Source organism: Bidens hawaiensis, unplaced genomic scaffold, assembly GCF_021521415.1.
Source record: "Bidens hawaiensis isolate Kalapana, Puna unplaced genomic scaffold, B.hawaiensis_p1.1 tig00000142_1, whole genome shotgun sequence".
Classification (NCBI taxonomy): domain Eukaryota; kingdom Viridiplantae; phylum Streptophyta; class Magnoliopsida; order Asterales; family Asteraceae; genus Bidens; species Bidens hawaiensis.
In genome coordinates, this window is record NW_027491019.1 from 6,372,823 (window position 1) to 6,389,568 (window position 16,746).

Genomic DNA, 16,746 nt, shown 5'->3' on the forward strand with positions numbered 1-16,746 from the left:
ACTTCCTGTTGAAACTCTTTGAAACTTCTCAAAAGTTTCATGCTTGTCTTTTATAAGATAAACATAAGCATATCGACTATAATCGTCAATAAAAGAAAACGAAGTATCCTTCATGATTTATAGACATGGTTCTAAGAGGACCACATGCATCTGTAAGTACGAGTCTTAACAGATCCTTAGCTCGTTCACTAATATAGGCAAAAGAGTCCTTGGCGAGTTTGTCAGCTAAGCAAGATTCACAATCGTCAAGGGACTCCAGTCATGTGGATTCAAGAATCCCTTCCGTTTGGAGTTCGTTAATTTGTGCCTTGCTTATATGGCGAAGTCGGCAATGGAATATAAATGTATCATTGATGCCAGATCTGATACGTTTTAGAAAGATTATATACGTTATTCTGTTTGAACATTAATCTCATACATTCCGTTTTTAAGTTTAGCCTCAAAATAATAGACATCATTCAAGTAAGCAATAATAGCAATACCATTAAAAGCGTACTTAAATCCTTGTCAAAAAGTGAACAAACTTAAATAATGTTTCTAGTCAAACCAGGTTCAAACAAATAGTTATTTAAAGTAACTACCAGGCAAAATGGACACGCGAATCGATACTTTCCTTAGTTGTTGTAACCCGTTTTCTTGGGGTCGGTGATGTGCGAGAATATATATATAAATAAAACACAAATCGTAAATCAACACTAAGTCTTACATTTATAAAACCAAACAATCATAACTAAGCTTCACACAAACGGCTAGTGTACCGGTCACGTAGCAACACAGTCTAATGGAAGTCCGGATGTCGAACACAAAGACACGTGAGAACGGCTCAGATAATTAACCCTAATCTAAGTTCTGCCTAAATAATATATTTATTTATCTTAATTATTTAAACTAACTAAACTTAACTAATTTAACTTAACTAGCGGTGAAACTTAACGGCACTAACGGAGCTCTTAACGAATATGGAGAAACGACTACCTAGGCAAGAATCCTATTGACAGTTCAACGGCTAATGGAATTAACTAATCACATGACACCGAGATTTTAAAATAATCAACTAAGGCTCATTAAAGTTCGCTAGATCACCTCTCAGTCTCACCAACTAACACTCACAAATCTAAGAAGATTGAATAAATGCACCGGGATAAAGATTACTAAGGTACCCTAATGACGCATCTCCTCTCAGACTCAACGACACAAAACCCGCTAAAAATTGGTACTAGCAATTCTAGGGATAAAAGGGTAACAAAATCTAATCTTATCTAAGACACTTATTTGCACGCAAAACTAAACCGGATAAGACCAAAACTCGCTCTCGCGCAATTCTAACCTAACCGAATGATTCTAACCAGAACGCAAGCTCCTAGATATGATCTCCAACTTCTGGCAGCCTCAATAATACTCTTCTTGTTAAACAGTAGCCTCCAAAAAGTTACAGCCTTCGTCTTTAATTAATTCCCTGCCGTTGTGAGGGCCTCTATTGTTGTGCACCCCTGGAAGATAATAATAATAATAATAATAATAATAATAATAATAATAATAATAATAATAATAATAATGTTGTGCACACCCTTTTGGGTTTTTCTTCTTCTTGACTTTATATAATTCCCCTCGTACGTAGGGTATTCTGCCGCCACCACCTTAATAATCATAACATTCCTTTTTTTATTATTCTTTGTGTTAAACCGACATGAGGGATTTACTTGGGCTGAATGGTCCATCTAAACAATTGGTTAGCTTAAAGAAATGTCACTTGAGTCCACTTTAACACCCAAGACTTTTCTTTGTTGTTCCCTGTCATTATATTCAATCAACGAAAGGGTTAAATCACATCACAATTTATATACTATATAATAGTATTATTAAATGAGTTATTATAAATGCGAGTAGTTAAAGAAAATCAACCGATAGTTATAATTCACACGTTTTATTTTGTTCTCTTAAAATATTAAAAAATTAAGTGTGAGCTAAATAGAAGTAATATTTAATAAAAACTAGCTCAAAACCAACTAAGAGGATAGGAAATACTTATAATAATTGTATATAATTTAGACCACATCAAATATTCCCACACTTAAACCTTTTTCGTCCCTGAAAAAGTATTTTGCAATGGAATCAGAATTCGAAACCGATTATTAAAACATATAGGTTATCATTTAAGCACAGATAAACGCAAAAACCGCGATTGCCGATATTGTTGTCCACTTAAACCCAGCCACCATCCTATCAAGTCCCCAATTGCATTAATCGTTTTAAGTTCAAAAACCACGGCTACACCTACCCCATCTCAGAGAAGGGGAGCTAGAAAAACTAGAGTCAAAGCAGTGGTTCGACAAATCACCATAAGCCAAGGACTCATTGATGGTACTAATTAGATGCACTCGGTGAAATTTAATGGTTGAATGGTCATGTGGAGGTCGTACGAGCTATTCCTAAATATTATTGGACTTTGTCCTATAAATTCTTAATTTGATATTTATTGACTAAGAACCTTCGAGCCCCAATAGTGTATCCTCATAGTCACTATCCCCTCGGTAACACGTAAACTATAAGTCCCGTCTAGTATGTACATCTTTGACCTCTTTTACTAACTTTGAAATTGCTTCTTTGGCATTTTACAATACATAATTTTCTCACAATCATTTGCTTTCTTGGAACGAATTTTCGGAATACTCATAACTTTCATAACATACTTCTTTTTTTCTTTCCTTTTTTTTTCTTTTTTTTCATCATTTTTTTATTTTTTTATATCACCCTAATGTATATAACTTTTTTTAAGATCGTAACAAGATGGACATGTGGTGGTGTGCTGGTTTGAGTGCATCTAAGTCTTACCATCTCAAAATTTTTAGATTATGGTAATCCTCCCTAAGCATCGAAGGACTATCAAAGCTAGTTTGGCTAAAAAGGACTATCAAAGCTAGTTTTTAGATTATGGTAATCCTCAAAATTATTATATGTATAAAAATCTGCTAAAAAGGACTATCAAAGCTAGTTTGGCCTACCGATACATCCTAAGTTTAGTGTGTTATATTATTTAATCTCTTATATAATAGTAGTTTTAAAAAACCAATCTCCAATTTTTCTATCATTTTTCATTATCTGCAAAAATTTCATTAAAATTCGGGACATTTTTCAAAAAAAAAAATCTTTTTATTATTTATTAATATTTTTGAATATATTTTTTTTTAAATATAAAAACGTCTGTTTCCCATCCCCACTTTAATGTCACATTGTCCTCAATGAGACAGGAAAAAGACAAAAACTAAAACACATTCAAATATAAGTAAAGTGAAACAGACTCCCTGGTAAATATGAAGATATGCCTCATGAGTCATGTTCCATTACTTTACTTATATTTACCAGGGAGTCTGTTTCACTTTACTATATCATCCAATTCGAGCAGAAGTCTCATACTCCAGTGCTCTCTACCAAGCTGTCACTCACGAATGAAAGCGGCAATCAATAAGCAAATAGAAGCGATTATTGTTTCGCTTCTATTTTTCCGAGCAATCGGATTCTGATAACCTGCGTTCCCAAAATCTTCTTTTTTCCGTTTGGCATAGTGTTTCGCCCTTTCGACTCCTCAAAAAGGAGCGATTGTTGTTTTAAAACCTGGGTATGTTTTTCGGCGTATCCATTTCTCATCGGATATTCGTATCCATTCCCGTAGTTTACTCAGAGCTTCTTCACTTTGACCGACATTATCTATGTTCAGGCCATGCCAATGCTATGGAGGGCATTGTTCACTGTAGAAAGACTTATCGAAAAAGAAGATATTGACTTTGGCCTATCAAAACTTGCATACATGTATACCTTGGTAACACACGCATCCACTCAATTCATTTTGAAATCCAAACCTCGTAAGCCAGTTCCCATATATAAGACCACCCAAAATGGTTAATTCTGGAAAAATCTATTCTTTTTTGTCAAGAGAGATTCCATTCCTGGTGGATATAATTTACCCTTCAGGTGGATTAGGAAGGGTAGGATCCTGGATCCTCTGATAAGTTGCTGATGATAACTTATCTTTTTTCTGACATATTTCTTTACATTTTTCAGTGGAAAGCTTTGCACATCTTACTGAGCTTCCAGTTGTTAAAGGAAGAGTGGAGAGCATCTTATCATTTAGATCCTGCAACAAGAACATTCAAGGATAAAGCTCAATAGTCTTCTCAAGAGTCAAAAGCAAGCGAGATGTCAAGTAAGATGTTTTAATGTTTTATAATAAGTAAAGATAGTAATATGAGACTTATCTTTTTCATGTGTTCTGCAGGCGCTCAGAAGTCAAGCAAGTCCGCCTCTCAGTTTTCATTGGAAGAAATTGATTGCTTCATTGTGAAGAAGGAATCTTCAAAGGCTACGCCCCTTCATGAACCGTGACCACTCGTTCTACATCCGGAGCTTCCAAGAGGAAGAAAATTGCAGTTTTCGAGGATCCTTTTGATGTTGGGAAGCGGATTCTCAACACTCTCACCACGGCAAGGATTCTTGATTCTATATGTTTTTACTTGTAGATCCAATATTCTTTTGTGGGATTCTTTAACTTAAGCTCGTTTCATCTTTAAGTGCAGCCCATAGATTTCTCTAGGAGCTACCACAAGAAAACTGTCAATGAGATGGAATATACTCTCTATGGAATGCGGGCCATGGCCACTGCCAAGGACAAAGCCACCTCTAAGATGATGAAAGAAAAGAAACAGATTGAGGATCAACTATCCACAGTGGAAGCTCAACCCCAGGAGGAGGTGAAACAAGCCACTAATGAGGCAAAGATGTGGGTTGCCAAGTTCGTGCTGCAGGCAAGGATCAAGATGGCGGCTGAAGCCGGTGATCCTTCGTTTGACAAGTTGGCATGGGAAGTGGCCAAGTGGAACCAAGCGTCGGTGGCTCTTGGAGGTGATGAGGATGAGACCGGTGAGAGTACTGACACTGTGGTTGGAGGGAATAAAGTTGAGGGGACTGAAGCAGGTAAAGGTGTTGCAGCTTAGGAAGGAGCCATGAAGGTGGGCAATGAAGGATGTAAAGACTTGGCCCGAGCCTACTTTTTATGTGTTTATGTTTTTGGATACTTGATGGTTTGTAATTCAGACAATAGATAACTAGGATAAACGATCTATGATCCTTAAACAGTCTTGGGGGGTGGCAAAGGTGGATGGATCTTCTTTTTCTGGGGATGAAGCCTTTGATGCCCATTCTTTTATTTTCCTGCACTTATAAACTATTAGTAACACTTGTTTTAACCTGGGTGGATGGTCCATATTTAAATTGTGAAATCCGGGTTAATGTTTTTGGTAAATCATGGTGATTTAATAATAACACTAATATTTTATCTATTTGTGATTGTTTATCATACCATAAGGTCTGAGTAGACCTAAGTTACCATAAATACTTCCATGATGCTTGTAGATAGACTTAGGATACCTGATGCAAATATCTTAGGATGTCAAATAATCATATGAAATGGGGTCAAGCCCAAAAACAAGGGACAATCCCATCAATACTAGGGTCAAGCCCAAAAAACTGGGGTCAAGCCCGAACTAGGGTATGGCCCAAACTGGGATCTAGCCCAAAGTTACGGATGTTATACTGGGGTAAGTCCCAAACGTAAGTAATATGAAAACGGCAAAACCTTAACTAGCATGAAAATGTTAGAAACCATTGTATGGTACGTCTACCATTTTTTCGTAGGATCCTCCATATAGCCAAAAGTAAAGAAATTGTCAGCCGCTAAGCGTGTACTGGCCCCATTTCCCCAAACTATACTTTGGATAGCGTGAGCTCCAGGCGAGAGTGTCAATACTCTAATTCGTAAGAAAGGTGAAAATATTTAACCCTTAGAAGGTATAATCATTGATATTATACCTTAAACGTGGGAGAGAGGTGGCCAACCCCTTAGCTGTTGTGTTCTCCCTTGAAATCTGCATTTTTTTAACAAACTTAAACCTAGGTGAAAGTAAATGTTAAGAATATTATTTCCTTTGATTAGTAGTTAGTAACAAAAATCTGAAAGGAATGAATAATATGACATGATTTTACCAACTTTAGGATCCTTGAACCTTTAAGGATCCTTGATCCTGACTACATAAAATAATTCTTAAGATGGATGGAATTCTAGGCTCTTGGTAGTCGATCACCTTCCATTGTAAGTAGGTGCTATGCTCCTTTTCCTCCTTCTAACTCGATCAGGTAGGGTCCTTTCCAATTGGGTGCTAGCTTTCCATCTGCCGGATTATTCGTATTTTGAAAAGCTTTCCTTAGAACCAGATCTCCTTCTCGAAACCTTCTGATCCTGATATTCTTGTTTTATGCCCATCCATTCTTTGTTGATATGCAGCCATCCTACCATTTGTTAAGTCTCTAAGCTCATCAATAGTGTCTAGATCCTGAATAAGGCTTTTGATGTTTGCATGTGGATCACGGATGCTTGTTCTGGCAGTAGGAACTACCATTTGTCTATGAATCACAACTTCTACTCCAAACACCAACAAAAACGGTGTGACATATCGAATTCTTGGGTGTTGTTATATCAGCCCAAATAACGTAAGGAAGTTCCTCATCCCGTTTTCCTTTCTTGGATACTAGCTTCTTCTTCAAGTTGTTGATGATAATTTTGTTGGTTGACTCTGCTTGACCATTAGCTTGTTGATGGACTGATGTAGAAGTGATCATCTTTATGCCGCAACTATAACAAAAGTTAGTTGTTCTTTTCCCAATAAATTGGGATCCATTATCACAAATAATTTCAGATGGGATACCAATTCTAGTTATAATATTTCTTTTGATAAAGGATATAACTTCCCTTTCACGGACTTGAACAGATGCTTTTGCTTCGATCCATTTTGAGAGGTAATCTGTCATGGCAAGCATGAAGACTTTTCCACCTAGTGCCTTGGGTAACCCGCCTACAATATCCATCCCCCATTTCATGAAAGGCCATGAAGAAGATATAGGATACATAGGTTATGTTGGTTGATGAAGAATGTTGCCATGTCTTTGACAAGCATCACATTTCCTTGAGTATTCCAAAGCATCCTTCTTCATTGTTGGCCAGAAGTCACATGTCCTAAGTATTATAGAGAACAGTGCTCTGCCCCCCTGTATGGTTACCATAGTCACCTTCATGGAAGTCTTTAAGCACTTCTTGTATTTCCAGGTCTTCAATGCATCTCAAGTAGGGACTTACAAGAGATTTTCTATATATACAGTATCTTGTAAAATAATAAATTATGATACCTTGATTCTGAAAGCTCTAGGATTCTCTTTATCAGGGATATCTCCGTGTTGGAAGAATTTCTTAATTGGAAGGATCCAGGATCCTACTTCTGGACAGGATGGAGGATTCTTAAGTTCTTCAGGACGATGCGTTGTTACTTTCATTGCTTCATGTTCCCCAATTTCTGGAGAAAGTATGTGAATGATGGGTATCTTCATATCATCTAGAATCTTCAAAGATGATGCTAGGTTTGCTAAGGTATCTGCCCCAGCGTTTTTCTCTCTTGGTACCTAAATTATACTAAACACTTCGAAGAAGTTTTCCATTTCTTTCACAATTTCTAAATATTTAATCATTTTTTCACCTTTTATAGTGTATGAACCATTAAAGGTGGTTAGTTATCAGTAAATAATCTATGTAAAACTGAAGATACATGATCCTCATTTGCTTAGCTAGTAATAAACCTGCAATTATTGCTTCATATCCTGCTTCGTTGTTGGTAGCTTGGAACTCACAGGCTATGGAATAGTGTATTATGTCCCCATGTGACGATTTTAGTATTATGCCCAATCTGGTTCCTCTAACATTTTATGCACCAACTGTGAAGAGAATCCAAGGATCCTTAGTCTCTTCAAGTTGTTGGACTTCTTAATCGGCTTCCTTTTGCAAGTCACTACTGAAATTAGCCACAAAGTCTGCAAATGCTTGTGATTTTACGGTTGTTGGACTTCTTAATCGGCTTCCTTTTGCAAGTCACTACTGAAATTATCCACAAAGTCTGCAAATGCTTGTGATTTTATGGCGTCTATGGGTTCATATTGTACATCATAGGCGTTGAGCTTCACAGCCCACTTAGCCATTCTACCTAACATCTCTGGTTTTCTAAGCAAATTCTTAATAGGATAGTTATTTATAACAACAATAGTATAAGGTTCAAAATAATGTCTTAACTTAGTTTATGTCATGATTAAAGCAAGTATTAACTTTTTAGGGTGAGAATACCTAACATTGGAGTCTAAACGACTTTTACTTACATAATTATTGGATGTTGTTGTCCTTCGTGATCCTTGACCAGAACGACACTAACTGCATTACCTGAAACAACTAGATTTAAGGATAACGGCTAACCATCCAGATGTTTCATCAATGCTAGTGCTGAGGATAGATAATCCTTAAGAGCTTTGAGTGCATCTTCATGTTTCTGAGTCCAGTCGAACTTCTTGTTCTTCCTTAGAATGTCGTAGAAATCTTTGCATTTCTTTGAAGATCTTGAGATGAATCTATTTAAGGTTGCGATCCTTCCTGTCAATCTTTGGACATCTTTTGCATTTAAAAGGGAATTTAAGTTAACGATGGCTTCAATCAGCTCAGGATTGGCTTCTATTACCCATTTAGTCCCTATGTATCCTAAGAACTTTCCAGCTTTGACACCAAAATGACACTTGGACAGATTGAGCTTCATGTTGTATTGGTCAAAGATGTTGAAAGCTACTTCGAGATCCTTAAGATGATCTTCTGCTCTCTTCTATTTGACCACCATGTTATCTATAAAAACTTCCATGGTCTTTCCCAAGTGGTCTTTGAACATCATGGTGACAAGTCTTTGATAGGTTGCACCTACATTTCTTAGTCCAAAAGGCATAGCAAGATAACAGTATGTGTCAGTAGGAGTCATGATCTTGATTAGATGGTTCCATCTGATTTTTTGGAATCCAGGTCAAGCATCCATAAAGGTAAGCATCTCATGTCCTGTTGTAACGTCCACCTTGGAGTCAATTTGTGGTAAGGGGAAAGAATCCTTGGGACATGCTTTGTTTAAATCAAAAAAGTCAACACATAACCTCCACTTTCAATTTTTCTTAGAAACAACTACCACATTTGCTAACCATTTTGGATACTTAACCTCCTAATCATACATATGTTAAGAAGTTTTTCAACTTCTTGGATAATGATGTTTCTATCAGGCACAAATTTCCTCTATTTCTGGTGAATAGGCATGACAGAAGTATCTATACCTAATTTATGCGTAAAAATGTCTTTAGAGATACATGTCATGTCAGAATGTTTGAAAGCAAAAGTAGACTTCCTTTGTTTAAGGAAGGATACCAGTTCCTCTTAAAATGTTGCTAAGGATACTGGATCCTACATATACTTTGATGTCTGGATCTTCATGGTCCAAGGATACTTCTTTAAGGTTCTTCTCCCTTGCTTCTAGCACTTCTCTAGGATGATCCTTTAATTGCTACGCGATTGTTTGCTTTGCAGCTGGCTTCATGGATTATGGGTAGCAGTTTCTAGCCTCTGCTTGATCACTATCAATCTTCACCACTTCCCATGGGATTGGAAGCTTGATTCATTGATGGTATGTTGAGGCTACAGCTTTCATTTCGTGAATCCAAGGCGTGCCAAGGATAACATTACAGCAAGGATAACATTACAGCAAGATAGGTTATCAATAACACAAAATTTTTGGAAAGAGTTAACTCCCTCGATATAGATTGGAAGCTTAATGTCCCCCAGCGTATTCTTGGTTTCACCACTAAAGCCAACGAGAACAGGGGATCTTGGGGTTATTTCAGTTTCAGGGACGTTCATCTTTTTGAGAACATCAGCATGGATGATGTTCACAGAGCTCCCCCCATCTACAAGAATCCTGTGAACATAATGATTAGCAATAAAAAAAGTAATGATAAAACCATCATTATGAGGATCCTGGAGGTGTATCCGATCATCTTCATTGAAAGTTATGACCCTTTGGTCAGTCAAAGTGGTTGTTCTGATGGGCCTTTCTCCATTTTCATACTTGTTCTCTTTGGCGTTTCGTTTTGCTGAGGAGAAAGAAGTTCCACAGATATCTGAACCTCCATAGATGAAATTGATAATTGTGCATCTGCTAGTGGTGGAGCAGCACTTTCTAGAACCTCTTCCGGATCCTGGATCCTTGAATTCTTTATGCCCATCAGTTCCTTGAAGTGACCTTTGCTGAGGAGGTACCATTTCTCTCTTCTAAGGCCAATACATTCATCAGTCATGTGATCGAAGTCTTCGTGATACGCACACCACTTGGATTTATCTTTGTAGGATGTTTACTTCTCATTCTTTCTTAGCCACCTTTCTTTTTTACCTAGATCCCTCATGGCGCATACCAGTCCAGGAGTATCAATGGAGAAACAATACTATCATATTCTTGGGTATTCTTCCTCGTCCTCTTCCTCGTACAAGGATCTTTGTTTCTTATTGATGTACATAAAATTATACATCTTTTTAGCGTCAAATAATCTCTAAAAACTGCAATTTCAATCAAATAACATAGCACAAAAGACTACTTATCATAATAAAATATAATTTTATGTGAAACCAAGCCCCGTAAACAAGCGAAAAGACGAAGAAAAACGGAAGAAAACACAAGAAAAGCAAGAAACACGCCCCCATGCTTCAAGAAACACGCACCCATGCTTCTGAAAACCAGAAAAGACAAAAATCTACAAGAAAAGACAAAAACTGGGAACAAAAGCACGGGGTCGTGCCCCTAGCCCACAAGTCCGTGGTCATCCACAAGAAAAGACAAAACGAATTTAACACGTGTCATAAAAAGCACGGGTGTGTGCCTACCTAAGCACAGGGCCGTACTTCTCAGTCCAGATTGCCTATAAATAGTGGCTCATGTTGCACTCATTTGGTGTTCCTTGAAGAGAGTTCTATCTGGTTTTCTCTTATAAAAACACCCACTAACACTCATATTGAAGATCTAGTGAAGAGTTTGAAGGCTTGGAGGTCATCATCAATAACCATCATCATCAACCATCATCATCATTAAGAAGGAAGATTCATCTACATTTGGTTAGATTTTTCTAGTTTAATCATGTGTTTGTTATTATCATCCACTCTTATGTTAATAACTATGCTCATTATGAGCTAAACTCCATTTACCATCTAATATCTATGAAGAAGCTTTGTTTTACTCGATAATTATATAAAACATGTGGTTTAGTCTAGTAAAGTACATGGTTATCTTGCGATTATCTTTCGATGAGAAATGTTTCACCATTTTAATTCAACAATTCAAAGTTGGTGATTGTCAATTCTATTGGCAATCATTCATGATCGATTCATGTTCTTGAAAGATAGAAATACTTTGATAACTTATCGAAACATGGATCCTTATATTGTATTAAGAAATGATGGGATATAAGTTATGATCTATTTCTCTAAGTTTTGATAATCCGGAAATGGCATCGCTAGCGCAATTTCTTGGGATATCATGCTAGTTAAAGAAATCATATGTTAACGGAATGTGTAATTATAACCTACTTAAATCAACCTAAGGGAGGTTATGTGATGAACTATAACCACCCAAAGTTTTTAGAATTGGTATTTGAGAAATCGAAGTCAATCCACATCTTTCTACTTTACGAAACTACTTGCCAACTTAAAATGACATTCTCGAGGTAACATGACATTAGGAAAGGGTCGACTTTAAAATGCGCATGTTACTCCTTTTTTGTCATAGATGCTCGCTTAGAAATGAGGAGCTATCTATCATATATTATTACGGCAAGTTTACCACATGTTTACATATTAATTATCAGGGATAAAATGGAGTGGATTCTTGATCTTAGATGGTAACCTTCATATAATTGAGCTACTTGTTTCTAATTTCTCTTCTTGGTCACCTATATATTATATATAAGTATTTATATTTTATAAAAAGTTCAAAAATCAACCCCAAAATGATTAAAACCTCTGATTAAAGTAAGACAACGATTCATTACTAGAAACATTTGTGTCCATGGATCGATACTTGGTTCTTACCAATACTACATATACGATAGGTACACTTGCCTATTTTGTGTGTGTTTAGTCTTAGTAGAAATCACTTTTATAAATTTAAAACACGATCTTGTGCAAAAGCTAAATCATCAATCCACTGTATTTTACACCCCACGCACGCACTGCATCAAGTTTTTGGCGCCGCTACCAGGGACACAGTACGTTTCTAAGAACAATCCAAATTTTAATTTAATCATTGTCTATATTGTATAAATTTTTAACTTTCATTATTTTTTTGCTAACTATTAAACTATATAATTTTACGGCCGGCCTAATTTTAACCTTTATTTACTTTAGCTTAATTAACTTAGACTGTAATTTAGCTTTAAAATAGCTTAGCCTAATTCGTAGTCTAACTTTAACTAACTTTTAATTTAGTTTTAACTTTGATTTAGTCCCATGAATGTCCTCTACTTTTGAGCCTGAGCATGTTTCTCCAATTTTTGAACCGGAACGACTCTTTCGTCGACGAACCAGTAAACGGACTGCAGAAACCATCGAAGCAATCAAAGACGAGTCAGTAGACACCACCACATTAGAAGAAAATCAAAACGAATAAATTATGGCGGCCCAAAACATTGAGCCGAACATGAGCCAGTATGCCAAGCCAACTCTCAAAGGCTACGGCAATGGTGTGGCTCCACCCGAAGTAACCGAAAATTTTGAAATCAAATCAAGCACCATTCATATAGTGGAAAATTCAGTTCAATTTCATGGTCTCCTCGACGAAGACCCTCTTTCACACATATCTCGATTCTTACGAATCTGCAGAACCTTTAAAATACAAAACTGTTCACAAGATCAAATCAAACTTAAACTCTTTCCTTTCTCTCTAAGGGGTTAAGCCCTGGAATGGATAGAATCTGTTTCCTCTGGTTCCATCACCACTTGGGACTATATGGTTGAATAGTTTCTCCTCAAATATTTTCCGCCTGATAAAACTGCCAAATACCGATCCAGCATTACCGGATTCCGGACCGATGATGATGAATCGTTACACGCAGCATGGGAGAGATACAAAAGTCTTCTAAGAAGATGCCCACATCATGGACTGAGCATATGGTTACAAGTACAAACTTTCTTTGACGCACAATCCAGTCTGTTGGAACTTATATTTTAGACCGACTCATCGAATTAATATGTGGGTGAAAAATATATTATTTGGTCTCAACCAAGGGTGGATGGCTTGAAGACCAAGCCATGCTAGACTGGTATAAATAGATGTTTTTATTCATTTGTCTAGTATGAGTGAGTGTATTATGTATTAGTGAGATCTAGGGTTTTATCCCTTTGAGAGAGTCTCCGCCTCCAGGATGAGCTCTCCTGGTGGCGGCTGATATTTCTTAATCGAATATATGTATGAATGTATGTATGTATAAGTGATTCATCTTTATGAGAATCATTCGACTAATATTATCATACTACCATATCTATCGTTTGTGTTTTGATTACAATTGTTCATCCTATTATTGATTGTTAATCAAATCAGGCTCTCTCCATCCGTCCAAACATCTTTCAAGAGTGAATACGAGTTAGATTCGATCCTAACCCTAGATACAAGCTCCATCGTTAATACCGATTATTCACACTTCCGCAATGGGGCTCGGTTCTGTCACAGTCAAAACAAACAGGCCATCGACCAAATCGCTGGTGGAGACCTTGGATCCAAATCACCTAACGAAACATTTGAAGTCCTGGAGAAAGCCACAAAGAAGAGTTTCTCTTACAACCCACCAAGATCTACACCTACCCATAAAGGAATACACCACGTTGATTCCAACACTCTTGTCACAGCACAGCTTGAAGCCCTCTTTTAAATTCGAACAACTTCAAGCCAAGCTATCAAAAACCAGACTCACCTGTGTCACTTGTGGAGGAAGTCATAAGATGAGTGACTGTAAACAAGTCATCATGGCCATGGAAGAAGTCGATTTCAACACTCGACAGAACAACGCTTTCAGCAATAACTATAATCCAGGATGGAGAAACCACCCGAATTTCAGCTGGAAAGACGGAGGTAACACTCAACCCCTACCCGGATTCGAGAAAAGACCCACGAATCAACCCTTCCAACCAAAACCCCAATTTCAAGATCAAAGTTCCAGTAGCCATCAAAACCCAAGCTACTCAAAGATCGAAGAAATGTTGATCCAAATCATGACCAAAACAAATGAAGCAGAAAAGAAGGCCGATTCAAGAGCCGTTGATATCAGCGGAGTATTATTGAAACATGAAGCCGACCTAAAAAGTCAACAAGCATCGTTACAGAATCTAGAAACTCAAATCGGACAAATTGCCCGACAATTATCCGAAAGACCACTCGGCGCTCTTCCAAGAAACACAATCACCAACCCGAAGGCGACAGCTAACGTTTTTAGACTCAGAAGAGGTACAACCACTGTTGCCTCACCAACTTCAGAACCAGTTACGGAAAAGGAGTCCTATGATAAAACGCAGGAAATACTGATTCCAATGGGCACCATACAACCCAAGGAGCCAGTCCGAACTTATATTCCACCTATTCCATACCCTAGACGGCTGAAGCAGGAACTATTGGAAGCTCAGTATGGGAAGTTTTTAGAACTTTTCAAACAACTCTATATCAACATCCCTTTTATCGAAGCCATCGCTCAAATGCCAAAATATGCCAAGTTTCTCAAGGAAGTGCTGACAAACAAAAGGAAGCTGGAGGAACTCTCGCATGTCACTCTGAGTGAAGAATGTTCAGCAGTCCTTCAAAGAAAACTGCCAACAAAAATGACCGATCCAGGGAGCTTTACTATCCATTGTCTTATAGGAAATTTGTCTGTTAGCGATGCCTTGGCTGACCTAGGAGCTAGTATTAATTTAATGCCTTATGTGGTTTTTGCAAAACTAGGAATAAGAGAACCAAAGCCCAGCTAAATGAGCATATGGTTAACTAACCGATCTGTTAAATATCCTCGGGGCATTGTTGAAAACATGCTTGTTAAAACTGACAAGTTTGTTTTCCCAGTAGATTTTGTAATTCTAGACATGGAGGAAGATAAAAGTGTACCTCTGATTTAGGAAGACCCTTCTTAGCCACTGCAAAGGCTATTATTAATGTTTGCACCGGCAAGCTCACTCTCAAGGTCAGTGACGAGGCAATCACTTTTGACATAGGAAAATTTATGCAATATCCACAACATCATGATGACACGTTATATTGCATCAACATCATAGATTCTATCATGAGTTGCTATATGCGAGATTTCTCCATCAACAACCCACTAGAAACACAAGTCTTAGACAAAACCATCACCATACCCATTTTAGAAAACGAAAATCTCAATGATGACTGTCACGAAGCATTAGAAGTAGTATATGAGATCACCGAATGTAATGAAAAATCAAAAGCATCAATAGAAGAACCACCAGCCTTAGAGTTAAAAGAACTTCCAAGCCATCTCGAATACGCCTTTCTAGAAAAAGACTCTCAACTTCCAGTAATTATTTCATCTCACCTTTCTAAATAAGAGAAAGACGAACTTCTTCAGGTTCTTAAAAACCATAAGAAGGCCATCACATGGAAGATCATGGATATCAAGGGCATCAGTCCTTCTTTTTGTACTCACAAAATTCACATGGAAGAAGAATACAAACTCGTGGCCCAACATCAAAGACGTCTCAATCCCAACATGCAAGATGTGGTGAAGAAAGAAGTAATCAAACTCCTTGATGCCGGATTAATCTACCCAATCTCAGATTCACCTTGGGTTAGTCCCGTTCAAGTAGTACCCAAGAAGGGAGGAATGACGGTTGTAATGAACGAAAAGGATGAGCTAATACCAATGAGAACCATCACAGGCTGGCGAGTTTGCATTGACTACCGGAAACTTAATGACGCCATAAGAAAAGATCATTTTCCACTTCCTTTCATCGATCAAATGCTTGAACGATTATTTGGAAAAATGTTCTACTGTTTTCTTGATGGATTTTCCAGATATTTCCATATTCCCATTGCTCCTAAAGATCATGAGAAAATCACTTTTACATGTCCGTACGGAACCTTCGCCTACCGAAGAATGCCATTTGGACTATGTAATGCTCCGGCCACCTTCCAGCGACGCATGGTGGCCATCTTTCACGAAATGATCGAACACTCTATGGAAGTATTCATGGACGACTTTTCAGTCTTTGGAGACTCTTTGGATCACTGTTTAAGAAACCTCGACAAAATGTTAGCCAGGTGTGAGGAAGTAAATCTAGTACTCAACTGGGAGAAATGTCACTTTATGGTTAAAGAAGGCATCGTTCTCGGCAACAAGATTTCTCGAAAGGGATTTGAGGTCGAAAAAGCAAAAATAGAAACTATCTCTAAACTTCCGCACCCAACTTCAGTAAAAGCTATTAGAAGTTTTCTAGGTCACGCAGGATTTTACCGACGTTTCATAAAAGACTTCTCCATAATTGCTAGGCCTATGACCAAACGTCTGGAGAAAGACGCACCCTTCGTCTTCTCTGAAGAATGTGTTGAATCATTCAACATATTAAAAGACAAACTTGTCAACGCACCAATCATGACTACACCCGACTGGACCCTTCCATTCGCGATCATGTGCGATGCAAGTGAATTTGCAGTTGGAGCCGTACTTGTACAACGCAAAGAAAAACACTTTCACCCAATTTACTATGCCAGTAAAACTCTTAACGATGCACAAGAAAATTACACCACAACAGAA